General features: G+C 46.8%; 1 protein-coding gene across 4 annotated transcripts in view; it reads left to right on the top strand.

Annotated features, from left to right (window-relative positions):
- Positions 1–17,824, top strand: part of AFG3L2 (AFG3 like matrix AAA peptidase subunit 2) — a 336,314-nt gene that overhangs the window by 284,501 nt on the left and 33,989 nt on the right. The gene's annotated exons all lie outside the window — the stretch shown is intronic.

Raw genomic sequence — 17,824 nt, 5'->3', positions numbered from 1 at the left:
ATTAAAAATGCAAAAAATCTACAGCAAGTAGAAGTCCTTTTCTTCCTCAAGCAACATTCCCGCTCCTATTCAGAGACTTGCTGGTGCATTTAATAAATACGGGTCTCTTCCTCATCATTTGCCTAAATACTGGATCTGGAAAAGATTAAATTGGAGTTCCTGAACCTTCCCAGGATGAGGACTTTTGACAGGTCATGTTTGATATTTTCATGATGTCCCCATATCCCTCTGAGCAACTCCCAAGAGTAGGACTGTTCGTACGCGTTCACAGGCTTGAATCCGGATACCACTTCACTAGAGATCAATGCCACCATCCAGTCCTCCGCACTGAAAGCCAGCAGCACATGACTTCGGGACAGCATTTTGAACTTCTCCTGTCAAATAAAGGGAATTAGGAGTCTCAGACCGGAATCGATCTAACACCCAAAGCCTTTTTGGGGAATACATCGTAAATGTAATACAGTTATGTGCCACTCGTCTCTAAGAGACCGCTTCTATGGGCTTCTGTTAAAAGGGTCAAGAGCTTGATTGAGGACCTTTCCTCCCCATTAGAGGATTGCTCATATTTGGGGTATGATGTCACTGTTTCTGAATCCGGTTCCAGTCCCAATTCTGCAGGTTCTCCAGCTGCTGGGCTTGATGGCCATGTGCAGCCTGCCGATGCTGCACACCAGATGGTGTATGAGGAGGCTTCGGTGGTGCCTGAGATGAGTGACTCCAGGATCTTGGGGTGTCTTTTGGCTCCTATAGAGATCTTCACGTTTGTACTCTTGGACATCTGTTGGTGGAAGTACCCCTCCAGTCTGACAATGGGTCATCTCTTCAGTCCTCCACAATCGCAGGCCTCTATTGTTATGAACCTCCATGTGGCAAAACCAACTGCAAGCCTTCTTGATGCATAGCATCATCTGTCCTCTAACGCAGGGAAGCAGTAGATCTGCTCCACACATAGTAACAGGTTGCAGCACCTTGCCAGAGGCACGGTTGTGAAAACTATATTAGTGGTCCGTCCTTCATGAATGTTTCAGTTCGACCTCCACAGAGCTTCATTGTTTGTCTAGCGAGAGCAACTTAATGTTTAGAACGTAATTGAATCTCACTAAAGTATCTAAATGTTAAAAAAGGAGTTGGCTTGGTGCCAATTGCCTCAACTTATAAGATGCTGGTGACAGTATTTTGTTTTAGTCATGTGGACTCTTGAGGAAGGTTCCAATTGAATTACGTGTTAAGTGACAATGTGTGTGTTGACCTGCGGTTCTTAAATTTTTCTATAGGAGACTTGACAATATTCCCCATACCTTAAAATTAATAGAGCACTCAATCAGGAGTGTTGGACTATTCCCTAAATGTAGTGAATCGAGCCTCGGTGAGCGCGGGGAGAGATGTTCACACGCTGATTTGGTTGCTGAACTTCATTTAAAACACAGAAAAATGTGATCTTTAATCGAGTCTAACAAAGCACTCGATCAGCGCTCAACTACGTTTACAAAAGTCTTCATATCTTATTTATTTATATAGTCACTTTGCCCGGTCCAGGCTTAGTTAAGCATTTGTGTTAATCAAATGTTAGACTAAGTGAGTGTTTAAAGTGGAGGGTTAATGATTGCTTTACACGTGAAGTCTGTGCCCTGGTGGGTTTCAGCAATCGTGGTAAGACTGCTCCATAACAAAAAATTTTGAAATGAAAAACAATATGCAGTATTGTGAATCCGACACTAGATGGCAGAAGATTACACAGTATGTGAATCAACATATCTGATGAGCCCCTCAGTCTCCATTAGCTCACAGATACTATTGGCCTTGGGCAGAATGCACCTGCCCCTCTCACCACACACCACCCCTGGCTGCAGGGCTGTGCGTTACGCCCCTGAATAGAGTGCAGGAAGGAGACGCGAGCCAAGTTGATGGAAGTATGCGCCTTTACAGTGATACTTGGGTTTGGACATCGGTCTCCGCGTGCTGGGCCTACAGATAAGGCCTGGCTAGGGTTGGGAGGCTTTTAGGCATGTGGTGTTTACCCAGCCATCTGTTTTATCCACTGTAACAGCTGTTGGGGTGTGCCCTCAGGCTTGTTCAAGAAACGTACGAGGGTTCTGTGGACTTAAAATAGAAGTGGTGGCATTTGCCACACGTTAGTCAGAGATAACTTTACACTGATTTTCTGATATACAGCACAGCAACTGCCAAGCAGCCATTTCACATAAGGACTCCGTGACGCTCGTGCAGCTGTCCTCAACTACTACTTATTCAGTTGACTAACACCGTGCTTATAACTTTGACCATAACTTATTTGTTGAGTGGGTAAAAAGTGACACGTTGGAGAGCGTTTGTTTGGCCAGTTGTTCAGAAGCTCTGGCTCCTAGTAAATAAAACACTCCCACCCCCACGAACAGATGGAGCATATGTTGCTTGATTTCACACAGTTGCATGAACTAAGGCCCATATTTATACTTTTTTAGCACCGCTTTTTGACTCAAAAGCGGTGCAAACTTACAAAATACCAATTGTATTTTGTAAGTTTGCGCCGCTTTTGCGTCAAAAAATGACGCAAATGCGGCGCTAAAAAAGTATAAATATGGCCCTAAGTCTCTAAATGTAGTTGCTACTCCTTTCTCAAAGCGTGAATTCAAGCAAGAGCTTACAGGACGCCATCGATTATATTTTCGACTAAAGTATCTTATCCCATTCCAGTTTGTACATAGAGTAGACTTTCTTTTTTTTTCTTGCTGCTTGCAGATTGCCTAATTGCCAACTACACATCTCCTTCGCCTATGGAGATCATTCTGCGATATCTCTTCTGCGCTATAATCAATGGAATATGCCTATTTGATCTATTTGGTTTTGACATTCTATATTCTGTAATATCTTCCCGCCTTTATGCAGACTGGCTTTCCCCTTAACTCATTAGATTTTACCCATGTGTTAGTGGTCCCTCTAAGCACGCCGAGTCTTTATCGGCTTCCACTTCCGAGCCTCCGGCAGAGTTTCCTAATGTGTTCTGTGCTTCTAGCAGTAGTGGCTTGGTCCCTAGTTCTTTGTCTTTCTCCAGTGTCCCACCCTTATACACACTTCAGACAAAGGCATATAACTAACAGGCAAAGCAAGAGTTCAGCTGACCATACCTAGGCCCCTGCTTTGCCTGCATGTGCTACTTACCCGCACTCCTGACATTGATTTGTGTAGTTGCACGCAGCATCATCACAATATGCATCATACACTGCACATCGTCCCTATTACCGGACTAGTCTTGCATTTACACATTGTTGAAGAATATGCCAACAGTATCATGGTCAGAGACAGCCATTTTGTGCTGCATCAGCCTCACCCCATGTTACCCATAATTCTTCATAGCTGAAAAACCTTTATAGAAGTCTGCCCTCCAGCCACCATCTAGTAGAACGAGCAAAGTATGTATTTATTTCTGCTTAATTGCCCTTGTTTACGTATGGATTAATCTGTATCTTGTCCCAGAATAGTTGCTGAATTGTTCTGACGGAATCAATCAACTATCACTAATCGAGGGACAGTCCTACACCAGAAGTACCAGTGTCGCCCTTCAAGAAATCTTTGGTTTTACCCATTCCAACGTACTTCTTGACACAGCAAAAGAAGTCCTTGAAATCGAACACGAGAGGAATGTTATGGGATGTAAAGTGATGAGGATAAGGAATGGAGAAGACCAGCTACCCGAAGAAGAGTCTCCTAGCACCAGACCTTAGCGTCCACTCCTAATGAAGTAGCCAGCTGCTCATGCTCGCTGCACCTGACCAAAGAGACACTGGGCCTGTAAAGCTAGCTGGCTGGCAGGCCTCCAGGAAACCATAGAGAGGCACCCGTCCTACGCCGACGACACCCAGCTCGTCCTCTCCCTGACCAAAGATCCTCTCACCGCCAAAGCCAACCTTCACGAGGGACTGAAATCCATCGCCGAATGGATGAGCAACAGCCGCCTAAAACTTAACTCCGACAAGACGGAAGTCCTCATCCTCAGGTGCACCCCATCGGCCTGGAACGACTCGTGGTGGCCCACCGCCCTAGGCCCTCCACCCACCCCAGCCAACCACGCACGAAATCTCGGCTTCATCCTCGACTCCGCCCTTCATTAAATGATGCCAGAGGTGGTGGAAACTTTGCCCATGAAGAAGCAGTCTCGACCAGGCCTCCGAGAAGTGGAAAGAAGGCAGTCAAACACCAGGGATAAAGAGGGACAAGCCTCTCTATTTCTATGAATTCCTACTGCATAGGTTTCCTGATGGGCCCCAAAATGAAATAAGGGAATATTGAAAGCACTGAGAGGGCCTACAAGACACAATAGGAGGGAAAGATTACTCCTGGGGCTAGATGACTGAATAAAGATACAAACGTGGAAACACCAGGGAAGAACCCAGCGCTGTCACTGGTTTGTACCCCTGGGTCACCACATCTGTGCAGCTGGGGCATTGACAAAATAAATAAAAAAGAAACAAAGCAAGAACAGAACCCTCAGGAAAGACATTGGTGGTCCAGGTTTGAAGAGTTTCAAATACCAGTGTAAAACTGTTGCACCTAGCTACAGGGAGCAACGTAAATTGCAACTGCATCCAGCACTACCCTGTCCTTTGTGGAAGGTTTGAGGTCTCAGTGAAAGTGTGGCATCAAAGTAGACGTGATGGCCAAAGACAGGACAACACAGGACATATTCCTCACCAGATGAAAATGGACACATTCGCTGAAAAATTAAGACTTTAATCCAGATACCCCCAGGATTTTAGCCAGAAGGCAAGGGAGGGGGCTGACAACACAGGCCCATTTACATCAACAGAGGTGATACTACAAGTTCTCCAACACTGGATCTTTTATATATTCACATGCTTGAATCGGTCCATACTGGGAGTCCCAGGTACATTAAAATAGCAGTGTAAAGTATACAGCATACAGTATATCATGTAATAATATGGCCATAGGCCCAAATCAAAATAGTATGTTCAGTAGCGCATCCACCTCATTTGAAATAACCTAAACCTCAGCCAATGAGGTGGGTACTTAAACTCTCCTACTCCCCCTAGAGGGCACCATAGCTCAGATTTCTACTACAAGTTGCATGTAAGGGAATCCCCTCTCAGAGCTATGCTCTAACCTTTCAGTGAACCATAAATTGTTTGCATTTTGGTCTGCCCTGGAATTATACCAGCCTTATTTTCAGCACTACTGCACTGTCAGTTCTTTTTAGGAAAGATTGTTACAGTTTCTGGCCCAGGGAGATCTTTTGGTCTGACAATCGACTGTCCCCATAGCTGACAAAGAGAAGAGATCTCTTTTAAAACTTGTTTATCTTGTGGCAGCAAAAAGATTTACTCTGATGGCCCACACTCTCAGTTTTTATATATTGTCTTTATCCTAAACATGTGGACTGAACTTAATAATTGTAAGTCTTTCTCAACTATGACTCTTACGAACCAAGAAAGGAGGCTGGCTTTATTTCTTATGAGTAAACAGAATTTTCCTCCTTCTGAATCAGAAGCCCCTTCTTCAGGGGAAGATTCAGTGAGAAGTGTCCCTCCAAGCACTTCATGAAGGCAGCGCACAAGAAGAGACTTGCACAGTTTCCTGAGCATGATTTATTCGGTACAGCACTTGCAACCACTGCCTCTGCCAGAGTGTAAGTGCTTCATAGAATCACTTGTAATAAAAAATAAGTTTTCAAAGGAAACCTCATTGAGGACGAGTCCATCAACAACGTCAACTCCATCGTCGACAACAAAGGTACTGTCGATGTTGCACATTCAGTTGATAGCGACCATCCAATTGACTATGACCATACCGTTGACAATGAAGTCACCGTCAACAGCAGCACCGTTGAGAACCATGCAGCCATCAAAGGATATAGGAGAAAATGTTTATTTTGCCTTTGAGGGTGACAGATTTATCTCCACTGCAAACATTGCAGTCAGATCAAGAAGAAGAGGATAGTGATTATGCCTCGCTGATAGCTTACAGCCCAACACAATTGGATGCAAGATATGTCCCATATTTTGGAGAGGAAGCAATTGGTTAATGGAAGTCCTGCATTTAATATGTGTATCAGCATGAGTCTGGAAGTATTCTAATTGATTTAAGGCAGAAACCACCTAAATATTACAGAGAATAAGATGTGCGCCAGGTGCCAGTGACCTTCTTATCAACGTTGCAATAAATAATGCATACTTTTAATAAATTATTACCACAGCAATCAACTAAAAATCCTAATATAGGGTTACCTGCTACACCCATCCTCCTACCTCCTCAATCTGCTCTATTACCAGTTTCTCCGCCTAGGCAGCTGTCACCGCTACCACCTCCTCCAACTGCAAGTGGATCATCCATGCATAGGATATTGATGATGTTTACTTTAATAGTTCTGTGTCTTCTGCTATAGAATGAGAGATACCACCAGAAGCTGATGGAAAAGATGATAATGGGCAAATAATTCATTGTCCCAAGTGGAAATGATGGGCCAGTTCCACAGAATGCTATAGATCATCTCTCTAAATTTCGTCCATTGATTGAAAAAGCAGCCAAGAAATGCAACCTACCAGTGACCTCTGTAGATCAACATGTAGTCCACCAGACAAGGATAGCAAACATATTGACAAACTGGGCCGGAAAATGTGCTCTATGACAGCAACCTAGATTACGACAGCAAGTGCCCTGGCGATTCTAGGTTGTTATGGTCGCCAGATGTGGCATAACATTGCACCATTACTGGTACTTCTTACTGAGGATAAGATGGAAACGGCAAGAGCTATCCTAAAGGAAGGAGAACAAAGTTTTTTTCATTATTGACACAGTTATTGATGCTTCAAATACAGGTTGTGCCAGTTGACAGGAGGTTCTGTACTAAGGGGACAAAGCTGGTTAAAATCCACAGCCTTCTGTACTAATGCCCAATCCTAAATCTTAGACATGGCTTTTGTGGGGCTAACTCTTTTTGGTAAACATGTTGATGGAGCTTTGCAGGGTCTTAAAACTGACACTGATTCAGCAAAGGTGTTAGGACTGTTGCAGTATCGTAGATTTGGGATGTATACTTTTTGTGGCTTACAAAGATCACAACATTTCAGAGCAGGATTCAACTATTATGGAGGTCAGTGATGACCCTGTTATCCTCAAAGACAGTCTGAATATGATCAAGCACACTACTTCAATCAAAACCAAAGGCATACTTGTGGGAGGAGTTCAGGAAGCAAGAGAGGTTCCTCATACGCAAAAAACAATGACAATCAGAAAGGAGCTTGGCTACCACCTTTCTGTGGGGTCGTCAGGAGCTGGAGGAGAGAATTTCCTCTTTTGCTCCAACATGAAAGAACATAACAAAGTTGTCCTATCAGGCCATGTGTTGGAGTCCATACAGAGCGCCCCAGTTTGTCCACCAAGAAAGGAACATCATCTTCATTTGAAGGAGTTGCAAATTGACATTTTTATGCTTCTCTTCAAATGAGCCTTAGAGACTGATATTCCAGGTTCTTCTTAACAAAAAAGAAGACAGGTCAATGGAGACCAATACTGGATCTGAGAGAGCTGGGCAAGTTTCTAAAGAAACAGTCGTTCTGGATGCTTACTCTGCAAGAAGTCTCCCTTATGATGCAGGAAGATGATTTTTTGACCTTCGGGATGCACACTTCCACATACTTATTTATCAAAATCACAGAGTACCTTTGACTCTCAGTAGAGGGTCAGCACCACCAGTTCAAGGCAATCCCTTTTAGAGACATCAGCGCCTATAATTTCACCAAATGTCACACTCCAGTTGCCACTTTTCTCAGGAGAGATCATCAGGTGTTCCCAACCGTGGATGACTGGACAGTCAAAGCACCTTCCAGGGATAGAGCAAAAGCTTTCACAAATGCTTGCATCAGTCTCTTCTGGAGATTAGGTCTCACTTTGAACGGAGAGAAATCTTTGTTGAAACCCCAAACAAAAATCAAATTTTCTGGGAGTAATACTTGACACTCAGGTGGGTAAAGCCTTTCCATTGTCAGAAAGAGTGAGAAAGTTCCAGGAAGTGACAAAGACTATAGCTGGAAAACAATCAATAACAGTGAGGCAAAATAAATCTCTGATAGGTATGATGGCATCATGTGTACGCCTCATTGATTTTGCAGACTTTGTGTGAGACCTGTTAAGCAAGAGCTGGATTTGCAATGGAAATGGGCAGAAGGCTCATGGGAAGATATGGTCCATATTACAAGGCGCTTGAAGGAAGCTTTAGTGTGGTTGACGATTCCAGTGAACCTAACTGCAGGTCTTTTTTTTTCTTTTTCTGCCAATAACAGGTTATTACTTACCATAGATGCGTCCATGGATGGATGGGGAGCTCACCTGCAAGAGCTTTCAACCAGAGACCCCTTGTCAGATACAGAAAAGAGGCTTTACATCAGTGTGTTGGAACTTTGCGCCATAAGACAGGTTTACAAGCGCTCCTCCCCAAATTGGCTGGTCAACCGGTCCTAGTCAGAACAGTCAACATAACATCCATGTTCTGCATAGCCAGGCAAGGAGGAACACAGTCCAAAATTCTTTCAGAAGAAGCTTAGCTGCTGTGGAACGGGGCTATTTCTCAGAGGATGGACATCAGAATAATCGGGCGGATACACTCAGCCTGCAAATGTCGGATTGTCACGAGTGGGGACCTGAACAGAAACAGGAGGATTACATTTTCATTAAGTGTAATTACCACATAAATGATTTGTTTGACACTCTGAACAACAGGAAATGCCCGTGCTTTGCATGCAAGTTTTGGCATCCAGGAACAATGGACAATGCTCTTTCGATCAGTTGATTCAAGATAGTTGCCTACACCTTTCTTCTTTTTCCCCTGACCCCCAGGGTTGAAGAAGGTGAAGATAGACCATTACTGTCTGATCCTCATTGCTCCGGTGTGGCCTTGCCTGTACAGATGCATTGAGCTGCTGCAGTTGCCAGCACATCCAGCCATTCCTTTAAAGGGGCATCATAGGATATTGTCCAGACATCATGGAGAGATTCTTCACCATGATCCCAAGTCACTAAACTTAATAGCATGGTACCTGACCACTTAGAATTTGACCATTTAGATCTATTGCAAGAGTGTAATCCGATTCTGATGCAGGCTCAAACTCCAGCAACCAATAAGATTTACAACGCTAAATGGATGCGTTTGTGTGTGGTGAAAGAATCATGGTAATCACCCGCTTCAAAGAAAGCCTTCTCAGATTCTTCAATATTTGTTAGGTTTGTCCCGAAGTGGTCTCAAATATTCTTCAGTCAGGGCCCATCTAAATGCAGTCTCGAGATTTAGGAGGACTAGCACATCAACATCTACTGTCTTATCTCAAAGGATCATTAAACAGTTCATGAAAGGGCTCTTTTGGTGACAGGTCTGCACCTCGTGTGTCTTTGGGCCCGAGCGGGCGACCACGACCTGAAGTCATACTCCTAGTTTCGGGCTATGCATCCGAAGGCTTTGAAGGATTGGTTCCTGAAACTGATGGTGGCCTGACGCTCGAGTCTGCGCAAGTCGAGGTCCTGGTTGAGGGGAAAGTCCCAGGAGCGGTCACAGAGTCCTCAATTGTCGTCGTCCCACTGTGAGTTCTCTGGTCGTTCGGGTAAGTTGAGGCATCAGAAGAAGTCGATTTGCTCTTCGACTTCTCCTCGTCCGTCGTCCAACAAGACAAGATGCATCGTAATTCAGGCCTCCCTCTGCGGAGCCTGCGTCTGGGCAGACTCCACACCTCCCCGAGTTTTCGGGAGCCTTAGTGAACCCTGCCCAATTGAAAGAGTTCTGTTTGGCCATGCGCCTCATTTTTGGGGTGTCCGACACTGCTGGCATGCTTTAGGGCCTCATGGAGTCAGAAGGGGTCCCTTCTGGTTCCGCTCTGACAGCTTTGACCTCGGCTCTAAGGGACACCCATGGATCCATGCCTGGTTCTGGACCTGCGCCAGTTGTGCCATCTCGAACTTTCCTGGCACCTGTACCAACACCAACACTCTCAGCCCAGCCCAGCCCCGAGCGGCGCCATCCCCATTCTTATTGCCAACTCTGACATGACGCCAGATGGGTGTTATACGACACCGATTCCGACACCAACAGGAGCCTTGCCTCCTATGTCTGATCCTGAGCCACTTTCCTATGGGCAAAATTACAGTGAAGAATGTGAGGGGTCGCTGGACCCTTTAGAATACCAGCTCCAAGACCCTGTGGACTGTTGTACAGACTTGGGTGAAGCCTGCGGACTGGAGGATACTTCTCCAGATACAGGCAGGCTTTATCCCCCTACAATGGCTACGGAGAAGGGACCTTCATATTCATTGGTGGTGTGAAGAGCAGCTGAGGTCCTGGACCTTGAGTTGCCTTCGGTGGCAGTCAGGACTAACCTCCTAACAAAGGAGCTTCAACCTGGAGCTACATCCTCCGAACCCCTGCTTCCATTCAGTAAAGTCCTTACAGATGTCCTACTGGGTACCTGATCCCCACCTAGCACAGGGGCTCCTGTGAACAGGACAATTGCCCACAGCCATGGCCCTGTTCCAGGTGGGCCAAGCTTTCTGAAGTAACATTCCACCACTGAGTGCTTGGTTATCCAAGCCTCCACCTCCCGTGGGGCGCGTCCTTCCTCTTCTGTCCAAAAGGCTGGACAGACTTGGAAAGAAGATGTTTTCTTCCACCAGCCTTGCATTGTGGTCAGTGAACAATGCATGCCTTTTGGGCCATTACTCCTACACGCTGTGGGATATGGTTGCACAAGTGCTGCCACAAGTCCCATAGGAGGCCCGGAATGTTCTTTCCCAAGCAATTGCTGATGGGCGAGACACAGCAAAGTTCACGGTTGGATGTGGACTGGACACGACACGACTGACTCACAGAGCAGACAGGTTCCATCGATGGTGGCCATGAAACGGCACACCTGGTTGAGCACGTCTGGCTTTTCAAGGGATGTTAAAGCCAATCTTATGGACCTGCCCTTTGATGACACCCGTCTCTTTGGAGAGAAAGCAGGCTCGGCGCTTGAGTGCTATGGCCACGTCATTGGGCCATGTGGTGTCCCCTCTCCCCCCTCACTCTACTTTTCACCCCTTTTTTGGCTACATAAAGGGCACCCAACCACGTCCGTTCCTGTCCAGCCACAGTGCCGCTCATGCAGTCTAACCTATGCGTGGCAGTGGAATCCATCAACCTCGTGGATCAAGCGGCCAGTGGTCTGGCCAGTCCACCGCCTACCCCCACCTCTGCTGCTGGCTCCAAGCCTGCCTACTCTGACTCTTTCCCACCAAGGGCAGGTCTGAGGCAGGATTCGCCATCACCTGCTCCGCTGGCAATCTATCACATCAAACAGGTGGAGTTTGTAGATAGTCTGAAGGGGCTACTCCCTCCCCTTCGAGACTATTCCTCCAGCCATGCCACCATACTACGATCGCAGGACAGAGGATCACTTGGCACTTCTCCGAGAGGAAGTTATGTCTCTCTGGGCAAGGAAGCCACAGAGAGGGTCCCTGTGCCAGATGTAGGTCGTGGTTGTTATTCACACTGTTTTCTGGTGCCCAAAAAGGACAATGGCCTCCGCCTTATCCTAGGCCGTCGGACCCTCAGTCTCTTCCTCAAGAAAGAGAAGTTCAAAATGCTCACTCTGGCTCAGATTCTATCTGCCTTGGGCCCAGGAGACTTGATGATGGCGTTGGACTTCCAGGAGGCTTATTGACATATTGCTGTCCTGCCTGCCCACAGACGTTACTTGTGGCTCACAGTAGGCCAAAAGCACTTTCAGTTCACTGGGGTCCCTTTTGGGTTTACCAGTGCCCCTTGGGTGTTCACCAAGGTGATGAAAGTGGTCACAGCTCATCTGCGCAGATCTGGGGTTCCAGTCTTTCCCTATCTCGACGACTGGCTGTTGACAGCCTTGGGAGATCCCACTTTCGTCTCCTACCTCCAGACTGCGGCAGACCTCCTGCATTTCCTGGGGTTCACTATAAACGTGTCAAAGTCACACCCAACTCCCTCTCAGACACTTCCTTTCATCTGAGATGTTCTGAACACAGTACAGTTTCAGGCTTATCCTCTCGAGCAGCGAGTCCGGGATATTCTGGCTATGATATTGATGTTTCAGCCTCTATCCTGGATTTCGGTGAAAATGACACTGAGACTGCTGGCCACATGGCCTCCTTCATCCTGCTAGTGAAACATGTAAAACGGCGTATGCAGGTTCTGCAGTGGGACCTGAATTTCCAGTGGGCGCAGCATTAGGGAATCTCTCCAACATGGTAAAGATTTCAGAGAACTGCGCAAGGTCTACAGCGGTGGTTAACAAACCACGATTGGGTCAGAGGCAGATCCCTCTCCCTTCCCCAACCAGATCTGACAGTAGTGACAAATGGGACAGCCATCTGGGAGACGTGGAGATCAGAGGCATCTGGTTTCTGGCAGAGTCCGGACTCTACAAAACCTGTTGGAGCTCTGTGCAATCTGGCAAGCACTGAAGGGATTTCTTCCCTCTGTCAAGGGGAAGATAGTGCAGGTGTTCACTGACAACACCACCCCAATGTGGTACTGCAACAAGCAAGGCAGGGTGGGGTTGTGGACCCTTTGTCAGGAAACTCTGCACTTGTGGATGTGGCTGGAACAGCAGGGTATATCCCTGGTGGTTCAACATCTGGCAGGCTCTTTGAACACCAGAGCAGAATAACTCAGCCGAAAATGCCTGCCGGATCACGAATGTTGTCTCCATCCAGAGGTGGCGCAAGGTCTCTTTCAGCAATGGAAAGAGCCTTGGTAAGATCTGTTCGCCTCTTCAGAGTACGCTCAATGTCAGCAGTACTGCGCGTTGGAGTTTCCAAGGTGGCAAATGCTCAGAGACATTTTTGGTCTTGAGTGGAAGTCAGGCCTCCTTGTACGCCTTTCTACCCATACCACGTCTGCCCAGAGTTCTCAATAAGATCAAGAACGACCGGGCCCATGTAATTCTTGTAGCTCCGGACTGGGCACCCATAGTCTGGTATCCTGGGCTGTTGAGCATATACATTGATCCTCCAATCAGACTTCCCCTTCGGGAGGATCTTCGGTCAAAGCAGCAGGGGTGGTTCTTGTAGGAAAGTACCATCTTGCCTGGCATGTTACCTCCATTTTTCACTGTATATATGTTGTTTTAGTTGTATGTGTCACTGGGACCCTGCTAGTCAGGGCCCCAGTGCTCATAAGTGTGCCTGAATGTGTTACCTGTGTTATGACTAACTGTCTCACTGAGGCTCTGCTAATCAGAACCTCAGTGGTTATGCTCTCTCATTTCTTTCAAATTGTCACTGACAGGCTAGTGACCAATTTTACCAATTTACATTGGCTTACTGGAACACCCTTATAATTCCCTAGTATATGGTACTGAGGTACCCAGGGTATTGGGGTTCCAGGCACTAGCCAAGGTGCCCCCACATTGTTCAGGGCCAATTCCCCGGACTTTGTGAGTGCGGGGACACCATTACATGCGTGCACTACATATAGGTCACTACCTATATGTAGCTTCACAATGGTAACTCCGAATATGGCCATGTAACATGTCTATGATCACGGAATTGCCCCCTCTATGCCCTCCTGGCATAGTTGGCACAATCCCATGATCCCAGTGGTCTGTAGCACAGACCCTGGTACTGCCAAACTGCCTTTCCCGGGGTTTCACTGCAGCTGCTGCTGCTGCTGCCAACCCCTCAGACAGGCTTCTGCCCTCCTGGGGTCCAGCCAGGCCTGGCCCAGGATGGCAGAACAAAGGACTTCCTCTGAGAGAGGGTGTTACACCCTCTCCCTTTGGAAAATGGTGTGAAGGCAGGGGAGGAGTAGCCTCCCCCAGCCTCTGGAAATGCTTTAATGGGCACACATGGTGCCCATTTCTGCATAAGCCAGTCTACACTGGTTCAGGGACCCCTTAGCCCTGCTCTGGCACGAAACTGGACAAAGGAAAGGGGAGTGACCACTCCCCTGACCTGTACCTCCCCTGGGAGGTGCCCAGAGCTCCTCCAGTGTGCTCCAGACCTCTGCCATCTTGGAAACAGAGGTGCTGCTGGCACACTGGACTGCTCTTAGTGGCCAGTGCCAGCAGGTGACGTCAGAGACTCCTTCGGATAGGCTCCTTCAGGTGTTGCTAGCCTATCTTCTCTCCTAAGTAGCCAAACCCTCTTTTCTGGCTATTTAGGGTCTCTGTCTTTGGGGATTCTTTAGATAACGAATGCAAGAGCTCATCCGAGTTCCTCTGCATCTCTCTCTTCACCTTCTGCCAAGGAATCGACTGCTGACCGCGCTGGAAGCCTGCAAAACTGCAACAAAGTAGCGAAGACGACTACTGCAACTCTGTAACGCTGATCCTGCCGCCTTCTCGACTGTTTTCCTGGTGGTGCATGCTGTGGGGGTAGTCTGCCTCCTCTCTGCACTAGAAGCTCCGAAGAAATCTCCCGTGGGTCGACGGAATCGTCCCCCTGCAACCGCAGGCACCAAAGAACTGCATCACCGGTACCCTGGGTCTCCTCTCAGCACGACGAGCGAGGTCCCTTGAATCCAGTAACTCTGTCCAAGTGACTCCCACAGTCCAGTGACTCTTCAGTCCAAGTTTGGTGGAGGTAAGTCCTTGCCTCCCCACGCCAGACTGCATTGCTGGGAACCGCGACTTTTGCAGCTACTCCGGCCTCCGTGCACTTCCGGCGGAAATCCTTTGTGCACAGTCCAGCCTGGGTCCACGGCACTCTAACCTGCATTGCACGACCTCCTAAGTTGTTCTCCGGCGACGTGGGACTCCTTTGTGCGACTTCGGGTGAGCACCGTTTCACGCATCCTCGTAGTGCCTGTTTCTGGCACTTCTGCGGGTGCTGCCTGCTGCTGAGAGGGCTCCTTGTCTTGCTCGACGCCCCCTCTGTCCCCAGACGCAATTGGCGACATCCTGGTCCCTCCTGGGCCACAGCAGCATCCAAAAACACTAACCGCACGATTTGCAGCTAGCAAGGCTTGTTGGCGGTCTTTCGGCGGGAAAACACTTCTGCACGACTCTCCACGGCGTGGGGGATCCATCCTCCAAAGGGGAAGTCTCTAGCCCTTGTCGTTCCTGCAGAAACCTAAGCTTCTACTGTCCAGTAGCAGCTTCTTTGCACCCACAGCTGGCATTTCCTGGGCATCTGCCCATCTCCGACTTGCTTGTGACTTTTGGACTTGGTCCCCTTGTTCCACAGGTACCCTCGACTGGAAATCCATCGTTGTTGCATTGTTGGTTTGTGTCTTTCCTGCAGAATTCCCCTATCACGACTTCTATGTCCTTTGGGGAACTTTAGTGCACTTTGCACTCACTTTTCAGGGTCTTGGGGTGGGCTATTTTTCTAACCCTTACTATTTTCTAATAGTCCCAGCAACCCTCTACAAGGTCACATAGGTTTGGGGTCCATTCGTGGTTCGCATTCCACTTTTGGAGTATATGGTTTGTGTTGCCCCTATCCCTATGTGTCCCCATTGCATCCTATTGTAACTATACATTGTTTGCACTGTTTTCTAATACTATTACTGCATATTTTGGTATTGTGTACATATATCTTGTGTATATTTGCTATCCTCATACTGAGGGTACTCACTGAGATACTTTTGGCATATTGTCATAAAAATAAAGTACCTTTATTTTTAGTATATCTGTGTATTGTGTTTTCTTATGATATTGTGCATATGACACTAGTGGTACTGTAGGAGCTTCACTCGTCTCCTAGTTCAGCCTAAGCTGCTCTGCTAAGCTACCATTATCTATCAGCCTATGCTGCTAGACACCCTATACACTAATAAGGGATAACTGGGCCTGGTGCAAGGTGCAAGTACCCCTAGGTACTCACTACAAGCCAGTCCAGCCTCCTACATTGGTTGTGCAGCGGTGGGATAAGTGCTTTGAGACTACTTACCACTCTTGTCATTGTACTTTTCAGAAGAGAAAAATATACAAAACAAGTTCAGTGTATGTACACCTAACCAAAAAGTTTTACATTTCTTTTCTCACCTCTTTTCTAAAGTGCTGAAAAGTACCTCTAAACTTTCTAAAAAGTTCTTAAAAGTGTAAAACGTTTTTTTCTGTCTTTCTAAAAAGTTCTGAAAACTTTTTTCTCTTTTTCTATCACTTTAACTCTTTCTAAAAATGTCTGGCACAGGCCAAAATGTTGATCTGTCCAAACTTGCATATGACCACCTTAGCTGGAAAGGAGCAAGGAGTCTCTGTGTAGAAAGAGGTTTGAGTGTAGGGAAGAATCCTTCCTTGGAATTATTGCTTAACATGCTTAGAGAACAAGATAAGGCCACAAGGGCCCCATCTGTTAAAAAAGTAGCCAATGGTTCCCAATCTGATCCAGGGACTCCCCTAGGAAAAGACTCAGGAAAGAAACTTCATAGCCTGCCCATTACTAGACAGTCTAGCATAGTTGGTAATGATGAAGAGGTACACCATACAGATAGTGTTATCTCACATCATAGCAAAAGTATTGTTTCTCACCACAGTAGAAGTGGTGTTTCTGTTAACCAAGCTGTTAGGGTGCCTTCTGTAAGGGACAGGTCTACTTCTGTCCATTCTCACCACACTTCTGTGTCATTGAATGTCCCTCCTACCCACCCTGATGACAGATTGTTAGAAAGGGAGCTCAATAGATTGAGAGTGGAACAAACCAGACTGAAGCTCAAGAAGCAACAGCTGGATTTGGATAGACAGTCCTTAGAAGTAGAGAAGGAAAGACAGAAGTTGGGTTTTGAAACCCATGGTGGCAGCAGCAGTATTCCCAATAGTCATCCTGCAAAAGAGCATGATTCTAGGAATCTTCACAAGATAGTTCCCCCTTATAAGGAGGGGGATGACATTAACAAGTGGTTTGCTGCACTTGAGAGGGCCTGTGTTGTACAGGATGTCCCTCAAAGGCAGTGGGCTGCTATCCTATGGCTATCATTTAGTGGAAAGGGTAGGGATAGGCTCCTTACTGTGAAAGAAAGTGATGCCAATAATTTTACAGTTCTTAAGAATGCACTCCTGGATGGTTATGGCTTAACCACTGAACAATACAGGATAAAGTTCAGAGAGACCAAAAAGGAGTCTTCACAAGACTGGGTTGATTTCATTGACCATTCAGTGAAGGCCTTGGAGGGGTGGTTACATGGCAGTAAAGTTACTGATTATAACAGCCTGTATAACTTGATCCTGAGAGAGCATATTCTTAATAATTGTGTGTCTGATTTGTTGCACCAGTACTTGGTGGACTCTGATCTGACCTCTCCCCAAGAATTGGGAAAGAAGGCAGACAAATGGGTCAGAACAAGGGTGAACAGAAAAGTTCATACAGGGGGTGACAAAGATGGCAACAAGAAGAAGGATGCTAAGTCTTCTGACAAGGGTGGGACAAATCTAAAAATGAGTCTTCATCAGGCCCACAAAAACACTCTGGTGGGGGTGATGGGCCCAAATCCTGTTCTAATCAAAACAAAGAAAAGAAACCATGGTGCTATTTATGTAAAATAAAAGGCCATTGGACAACAGATCCCAGTTGTCCAAAGAAAAGCACCAAGCCTCCTACCACTACAACCCCTACTGCTACACCTAGTGTCCCTACTAATAGCAGTGGTGGTGGGAGCAAACCTACTAATAGCCAATCCAAGGGAGTAGCTGGGGTCACTTTTGGGAACTTAGTTGGGGTTGGTCTGATTAGGGAGACCATAGAGGCTGTGTTAGTCTCTGAGGGGGCTATTGATTTAGCCACCTTAGTTGCTTGTCCCCTTAACATGGATAAGTACAAGCAGCTACCCCTAATAAATGGTGTTGAGGTTCAGGCCTACAGGGACACTGGTGCCAGT

Source organism: Pleurodeles waltl, chromosome 2_2 (assembly GCF_031143425.1).
Source record: "Pleurodeles waltl isolate 20211129_DDA chromosome 2_2, aPleWal1.hap1.20221129, whole genome shotgun sequence".
NCBI lineage: Eukaryota > Metazoa > Chordata > Amphibia > Caudata > Salamandridae > Pleurodeles > Pleurodeles waltl.
This window is presented reverse-complemented; position numbering and strand designations above follow the sequence as displayed.